Below are 9,071 nucleotides of genomic sequence, written 5' to 3'. Positions count from 1 at the left end.
CTCAATGAATTGAACGAAAGAAAACAAAGTGCACAAGAATAAGTAAGAAATACGGACAACCAATCATGTGATATAAAATGAAAGCAAAATAACAAATATAAATAATAGATAAAATGCAATGAAAGAAAGCTATAAAGGGAATAAATAAATAAATAAATCAAAATCAAAATACTTCCCTGGGGTCTTGCACAGGCAAGATCTCTTCGTTTTGATCAAAAGTAGTCAAAAACGGTTTTAGACGTTGTCTATTGATAGTGAAGCTATTGCCATTCTTCAGATTGACAATGTCTACCGCCCCGTGAGGAGGAACCTCCTTTACAATGTATGGCCCACTCCATCATGATTTTAGTTTTCCCAAAAAAAGATGTAGTCTAGAATTATAGAGGAGCACTTTCTGATCAGGGACAAAATGTTTATCCTAGATCTTCTTGTTATGCAAGGCCTTCATTCGCTCCTTTGCCAAGCGAGAATTGTCGTAGGCCTCCCTCTTTGCTTCATCAAGCTCTAAAATCTGCAACTTTCTTAAACCTTTGGCAGCATCAAGTAAAAATTTAATTTGCTTAATAACCCATAAAACATGATGTTGAATCTCAACAGGTAAATGACAAGCCCAATGGTGAATCTTAATTTGCCAAGTGAGAATTGTGGTAGGCCTCCCTCCTTACTTCATCAAGATCTGAAATCTGCAACTTTCTTAAACCTTTGGCAGCATCAAGTGAAAAGTTAATTTGCTTAATAGCCTTTAAAGCAAGATACTGAATCTCAATAGATAAATGACAAGCCTGACCATAAACCAATCTGTAAGGTGACATCCCTAAGTTAGTTTTCAATGCAATCCTATAAGCCCAAAGAGCATCAACCAGTTTTTCAAACCAGTCCTTTCGAGTGGGACAGACTGTTTTTTCAAGAATAAGTTAGATCTCTCTATTGGCCAACTCAGCTTGACCATTATTCTAGGAATGATATAGAGTAGAGACTTTATGGGTCACTCTATATTTCTGCATAATTTTTTGAAAAAGTTTGTTACAAAAATGTGAACCCTCATCACTAATAATCACCTTGGACATGCCAAAACGTGCAAACAATTCTTTCAAGAAACGAATGACAACCTTATGATCATTTGTTCTACAAGGTATAACCTCTATCCATTTTGAAACATAATCCACAATAATTAAAATATAAGAATTCCCAAATGAATTTGGGAATGATCCCATAAAGTCAATCTCCAAACAATCAAATATCTCAAGTGTAAGAATAGGGGAAAGGGGCATCATGTTATGTGCCCCTTTCACTTTTCCAAGTTTCTGACAAGGCTTGCATGCCCTAAAAAAAGACTCCACATCTCTAAAGCTAGTGGACCAGTAGAGTCCACTTTGCAAAATTTTGGCAACAGTTTTCTTAGCTGCAAAATGGCCTCCACAAGCCCCAGTATGACAAAAGTGAAAAACAGAGATAAACTCATCATCAGGAATACATCGACGCACCAACTGATCAGCACAATACTTAAAAAGATAAGGAGTGTCGAAGTAATAAAATCGTACCTCTACAAGGAACTTACGCTTGTCCTGGGCTATCCAATACTCTGACATCTAGTTAGTGACAAGGTAATTCGCAATGTCTGCTAGTCATGGAGCACACGACACTACAAAAAGATGCTCATCTGAAAAATGTTCATTCAATGGAGGAATGGATGTAGACACATCAGGTAGCTGCAGTCGTGACAAGTGATCGGCTACCACATTCTCAACTCTCTTCTTATCCCGAATAATGATGTCAAATTGTTGAAGTAAAAGGATCCAACGTATCAACCTAGGTTTAGCATCCTTCTTTGTCAACAAATACTTAAGAGCAGAATGGTCAGTAAAAATGATAACATGAGACCTAATAATATAAGAATGAAATTTATCTAAGGCAAACACAACAGCTAATAACTCCTTCTCGGTGGTGGTGCAATTTTTCTGTGCATCATTCAAAGTTCAACTTGCATAGTAAATGACTGAAGGCTTATTGTCTACTATTTGGCCAAGAATGGCACCAAGAGCGAAATCACTAGCATCAGTCATAATCTCAAATGGCAAGTCCCATCGAGGAGTTTGCATAATAGGTGCAACTGTTAAGTGTTCCTTCAAGGTCTCAAAAGCATGTTGACACTCATTAGTCCAAACAAAAGTAGTATCATTTTGCAATAAAGTTCATAATGGTTTTGCAATACTACTAAAGCCTTGAATGAAACGGCGATGGAAGCCAGCGTGACCAAGAAAAGAATAAATATCCTTCACTGTCTTAGGAATAGGTAGTTGAGATATTAATTCTATCTTGGTCCTGTCAACCTCTATACCACGTTCAAATACTAAATGCCCAAGTACCAAACCACTACTGACCATAAACTGACATTTCTCCCAATTCAACAATAAATTATTTTCCTCACATCTTTTCAACACAGCAGCAAGATTTTTTAAACTGACATCAAAAGATTTACCAAACACAGAAAAATCATCCATAAAAGCCTCACACATGTCATCAAGCATATCAGAATAAATGCTCATCATACAATGCTAAAAAATAGCAGGTGCATTACATAAACCAAATAACATTTTTCTAAAAGCAAAAGTACCAAAGGGAAAAGTGAAGGTGGTCTTCTCTTAATCCTCTGGTACTATGGCAATTTGATAATAATCAGAGAAGCCATCCAAGAAATAACAAAAACATTACCCGCTACTTTTTCTAAAATCTGATCTAGGAAAGGTAATGGGAAATGATCTTTTCGACTGACCAAATTAAACTTTCGATAGTCAATGCACATTCTCCAGCCCATTACCTTCCTAGTCGGGATCACAAGTGAACCTCCCTATCCATGCCACGTGTAAAAAACCTAAAAGCCAAAAAGAAAGTCACATTTAATCTCTTCAAAAGTCAAATGAAGTATCTTACGGAAAAAAACCAAAAAGCAACCCACTTTCTTTTACTTTTTATATTTTTCTATCCACATGCTTCATCTATTTATATATTAAAAAAATAGAAATCAGAAAAAAATAAAAATAAAGAATAAAATATCAAAGATGTGTTATGCATGTGAAAATATATATATATATATATATAATCCATTTAAACCACAAGTTATAAATTAAGCAAAAACCATGCTATTTATCAATTCAAATCACAACTCAAATTTATGCATCTTAATTATTTTTCCATCTAAAACCAATAATAATGTAATGAAAGAATTAAAATATATTGGTTCTAAATGTATAAAAATATGCAATATTTCAGCTCAATCATTGTACTATTTTTTTAGCAACAGAGGACGGTGAACAAAGCAAATAAATCAAAGTTAACGATACACCATCATGTGGGTTTTCGATCTTTTCATCATTTATCTAAAAAAATGGCAAGTTATTTTATTCTCCATTAAATAATAACATATACACTTTTTTATTATTTAAGTTCTAATATAGATTTTCATTTTGCAGCAAGAAGAAAGTCTTGCTGACTATTATCCAACCCCATTGTATGCTAAAGCACATAAAAATGGTGATGATGTTTGGAGCAATCCCGAGGCAGAGACAAATTATGTAAGTTTAAGTTTCTTTAATTCCATTGTCCAAAGATATTTTTGTTACTTATACTAACTTTAATTTTTTTTTTTTTTTTTTTTGGTAGAACAAGATGATATATGATATACGTCCGAGCAACCCAAACACAAACCAAGAAGTCCCGCCCAATGACAAGAAAAATGTAATGAATTCGACACTCTTAGTTTTAATCACAATCTTCATAATTCATAGAGGCGAGGCATACATGATGATGGAGAATATGCTCGCAGCAAACCCACAAAGCACCACCTGGTGTTGCCAGCTTTCAAGGCCAAAAGGGAAACCAAGGCCACGAACAAAAAGATCCCAAAAATCTTAGCCTTCTCCCTTTTCGGCTCTTATATGAGAAACATGTTCACGTATATGAGCTTGATTGCCACCCCGGTGCCATTGATTATTGATACTAAAAGATTGTGGAGACAAAGGGCCGTACCATGCATAAAGGAGGCAGTTGAGCAACGTCATCTCGTATGGAATGCCTAAGAATTTTTCTGTGCCTTTATTCCGTATGATCCTTTTGCATGTGATTATTGGGGCCAAGAAGAGAAGCAAAGCAGTGATGTTTCCAAATATTCCGAACAAGAAATGCACAATCTCCAATATTGTTTTCAGTCTCTTTTCTCTACAAAATCTCGAAAGGAGAAAGATAACCTCGAGATAAGGGTACGTAGTTCGTGAAAGAATTAGATATATCTCTTTGTTTTTGTATGCTTGATACACAGTACTTCTAGATAAGGAGATCATATATATAGAAAAATAACATAGCAGATCGCGATGTCAATGCCAAATTCTCTTTGCAAGTGAGTATTGTTTGTTGTTCGCTACATTATTATAGAATATCTAGGCCTGTGTAAAAAAATCCATGGGCCGATTTGTCCGCATGATCCGAAAATGCTCCACCCGATTTTTGAGGTTCATTGGATCAAGTTAAATAACGGGTTGACTGCACCTATATTCAGTCGAAACTGAAGAAACCAAACACTTTTTGAATCGAATTGTTCTCCTCAAAACCCTAGCTTCATCCCTGTTCTCCTACTATCCAACCTTCTAGTGTCAATCCAAATGTCAGATGTCACTTCCCCTTCTCAAACCTTCAAAGAAGAAAAGCCCCAACATGTGGTTGGCAAATCCAACCTGCTCTCCTGCTATGCCCGACGAGCTCAAGAGCATGTTTTTTACAAAGGGAGGGCTCCTAAAGGAGATTAGAGGAAAATATTCAATATACAATCGCCACAAAACAGCCAAGGTAAAATTTTCTTGTTCTATTTTCCTCTGTTTTACTAATAATAATAAAAAATTAATCTGTTCTTCCCTATTTATTTGGATTCTCTATTCTTCCCTATTTATTTGGATTCTCTTTTATCTTCTAGAATGAGTGGGTTATATGAGGTTTGGTTCTTACTGCAATATTGTCTTGCACCTCGTCCATTTCTTGCTCATTTCCTATTTCTTGTTTCTGTTTCTATTCATTTCCTGCACCTCATTCTTTCTTCACCATCGTCGTTGATGACGTGGGACCAAGGACCATGGCAAAGCAGCAGTGGTTAGACTAGAGGGTGTGGGTCGGGACTCGGTTGATTTGGGAGTGGGTTGACTTGATGCAGCACTGGTTGGATCCGATGAAGAAGACAAGTTCAACATTTTCAGTTTTTTTTTTTCAATAATAATATCAAGTAGATCATACGGGTTTGACCCGATTTTGTTTTGGTGGGTCGGTTTGGATCGGGTTGTTGTCTTGATGTGGACGATTCGGGTCGAGTCGGACACACACCCTGCTTAATTAGCTCAGCTTGTAGGCCTAAGAATATCAATGTTGAGAGTTGATTTGGGCGGCTGCTTGTCCTTGCACAGTTAAATTAATTTAAAATATTAGAATGCATGAAGCATGGTGCATATATGTTGTACATTTATATGTTGAGAGTTGATTTGGGCGGCTACTTTTCATTTCACATTTAATTTTTTTGTATGTTGTACATCTAAAAACCTAAATGCATGCTGATTACAACTTATGTTTAATATTCCTACTTGTTGGAATAGCACTCCCCTAATGTTGGCAATTCTGGATCGATAAATAAATATTTTAAGGAAAGAGGTGTTTACTGGGTATGAGACCAAAAACAAAGCTGCCATGCATGCTTTCGGTTGACTATTGAAGATTATATAAAGTTGAAGATTTGTTAGTGTGTTCACCCGGATATGGAACTCGGTAAATTAGCAAGCTATACTCGAACCCATACTCGGGTATGTAATAGACGGGGTATCCATCTGAGTTAGCCCGAGTCGGTATTATTTTTAAATCAAGATATCCAGGTTGGACATAACTTAAGTTTTAATAAAATAAATCCAGATAGAGAGTACCAAATTTTAAGTCCAATACATTCCTTATGTACCTATACTTGCTCCCAGATATGGGCAGGTGGGTAATCCAGTTATCGGCACCAATAAAATTCTCGATTATCAGGATTTCAGATTGGGCAGGATAAAAACCGATCAGAATGAATGATATAAAAATTTGTTTAAACCGTTGGAAATCTATAATGAAGTACTGAAATTTGTCTATTATTCAATAATTGTAAATTTACTTCCTTTGACAAATTAGCAATTAATTCAATATTGATTTTGACAACTTCAATATCTTGAGAAAAAACAATATGACCAAAGACAATCCCTTGAGTGACAAAAAAATGAAACTTTTCCCAATTCAAAATCAAATTCTTTTCTTTGTATCTAATAAGCACTTTTTCTAAATCCATCAAATGAATCACCAAAAATAAAAAAATTATCTATGAATATTTCAACAAAATGCTCTACCATGTCATTGAATATGCTCATTATGCATATTTGAAATGTAACAGGAGCATTACAAAGTTTGAATGGCATCTTTCGATATGCAAAAGTACCAAATGGACATGTAAAAGTGGTCTTTTCTTGGTCTTTCAAGAGCAATCGCAATTTAGTTATATTCAAAATAACCATCTAGGAGGAATAAAATTTATGGCCAACTACCCGTTCAAGGATTTGATCCATGAATAGTAGAGGAAAGTAATCCTTCTTAGTGATAGAATTTTAGTTTTCTATAGTCAATGCACATACGCCAACTAGTGGTAACTCTAGTTGGGATTAATTCATTATCCGCATTCTTAATGATAGTCACACTAGATTTCTTAGGTACCACATATGTAGGACTAACCCATTTGCTGTCAAAAATAGGGTAAATGATCTCTACATCTAGAAATTTCAACGCCTCAACTCTAACAACATCTTTCATGTTCCAGTTGAGTTTACACTACATCTCTCTAGAGGGCTTAGCATGGTCCTCTAGATATATTATGTGAGTACAAATTAAAGGACTAATGCATTTGATATCAGCTATGGTCCATCCTATTACTTCTTTGTGTTCAATGAGAACACCAATTAATTTATTCACCCGAATTTCATCTAATTTTGAGGAGATGACCACTAGTAATATCTCTGCCTGGCCTAAAAATGTATATTTGATATCAGCAGGTAGAGGTTTTAAGTTAAGTTTTGGTGTTTGCACACTTGAGGGGAGGGGCACAATATCACTAGGCGGCAATTCCTCAAAACATGTCCTCCACTTATCAGTGTCCATTATAGGAGTATATTTTACTAAAAAATTTATAGATGTAAACAAAAAATTATCATCAAAATTTTCACCATGAATCAAATTTACTTCATATACATCATCATCATCATCAGATTGTTTTCAAACATTGAAAATATTCAACTCCAAAGTCATGTTGCCAAAAACAATTATCATCATACTACTCTTACAATTTATTAAAGCATTCAAGGTCGCAAGGAATAGCCTGCCTAAAATTATAGGAATTTGAGTGCAAACATGAAAGATAGGTTCTATGTCCAAAACAATAAGGAAGTAAAATCTGTCTACTTGCACTAACACATCCTCAACTATCTCTCTCGGTATTTTTATCAAACGGTCAGTAAGTTGAAGTGTTACCTTAGTGGGTTTAAGTTCATCGAGACCCAATTGCTCATATATTGAGTAAGGTAGGAGGTTAACACTAGCACCAAAGTCATCTAAACCTTTTTCAAATTTGAAATTTCCAATAACACAAGAAGTTGTTGGACAACTTGGATCTTTATATTTTAGAGGAGAATTATTTTAAAAGATGACAATTACCTATTTTGTGAGGAAAGCCTTCTTTTGCACCTTCATTTTACGCTTTACTCTACACAGATTTTTAAAAAACTTAGCATAAGATGAAATCTGTTTAATGGCATCTAACAAAGGAATGTTAATTTTTACTTGTTTGAAAATTTTAAAAAAGTCAGCATTTTGAACCAACTTATGAGAATGTTGCAACCTTTGGGGAAAATGGGCAGGTATTAAGGCTTTTACAGGCATATCTAACTCAACCTTGTCAAACTCACCATCACTCTTGAAATTTAAAGAACTGTTGGTTTCACCAACTTTCATTGAAATACTTTTCTCAATAGTTTTTCCATTGTGTAGAGTGGTGATGGACTTGGGATATTCAAATTTAAAATCACAAGAATTTGAATTACTTAGCCTCAAATTACCCTTTGGGATTCGGCTGAGGTTAAGTAAGAAATTTACTTTTTTCTTGAGTGTGCAATGTGGAGGTCAAATCACCAATAGAACTCCTCAACTCATTAATAGTCTATATTGTCTGACTATTAATATTAGCTTCACCCTATATGAGAGTTTGCAATGTCTCCTCAAGGGTTTTCCTATGTGGAGACATATAAGGAGTAGAAGCAGAAGATCCTTGAGGATTTTAATTTGAATTGGACTCATTCCTCCAACTAAAGTTCGGGTGATTTCTCCATCCAGGATTATATGTTTCAGAATAAGGCAAAAAAAAGTCTTTTATAAGAATTCATGACATTTGCTTGTTCGTGCAACACCTCTTTAAATGCAGGAATTGTTGGACAATCGCGAGTTAAGTGTCCACTAGTCTCACATATGTCACAATTGTTTTCTTCTTTTTCAACGACCTTAGCTAAATTTACCTTCCTAAATTCCATGGCCTCGACTTTTCTAGTCAAACTTGGTATCCTAGTATTCATATTATCATTTCCTTTGAGAACATACATACCTTCTTGAAACATGGAATTAAACTTGGACATATTTGACCGATCATAACAACTTGTATTGTCCCAAGATGGGGGATTTTTAGCCAATTGGTTAAAATAATCCCAAGTATCGTCAGGATCTTTATTTAAAAATTTACCATTACATATCATTTCTACAAACTGATGCATTTAAGATGTTAAATCTTTATAAAAAAAACTAATGGTGCTCCAAGTCTCATAGCCATGATGTGGAAAAGTTAGCAATAATTCCTTAAAACACTCCCTACACTAAAAAAAGTCTCATTTTCTTTCTGAGAAAAATTCATAATGTTTCTGCGAAGAGTATTGGTCTTGTGAGTAGGTAAAAACCTTTTCAAAAATTCTCTTTACACTTTT

At 34.9% G+C, this 9,071-nt stretch overlaps 1 pseudogene; it reads right to left on the bottom strand.

The window, feature by feature from the left end:
• Nucleotides 1–418: 418 nt before the first annotated feature.
• On the bottom strand, nt 419–4,337 carry LOC122306334 (annotated as a pseudogene).
• Between the last annotated feature and the right edge of the window lie 4,734 nt (nt 4,338–9,071).

Source organism: Carya illinoinensis, chromosome 4, assembly GCF_018687715.1.
Source record: "Carya illinoinensis cultivar Pawnee chromosome 4, C.illinoinensisPawnee_v1, whole genome shotgun sequence".
Taxonomy (NCBI): Eukaryota; Viridiplantae; Streptophyta; class Magnoliopsida; order Fagales; family Juglandaceae; genus Carya; species Carya illinoinensis.
Note: the sequence above shows the minus strand (reverse complement) of the source record. Positions and strands in the feature narration are given on the sequence as shown.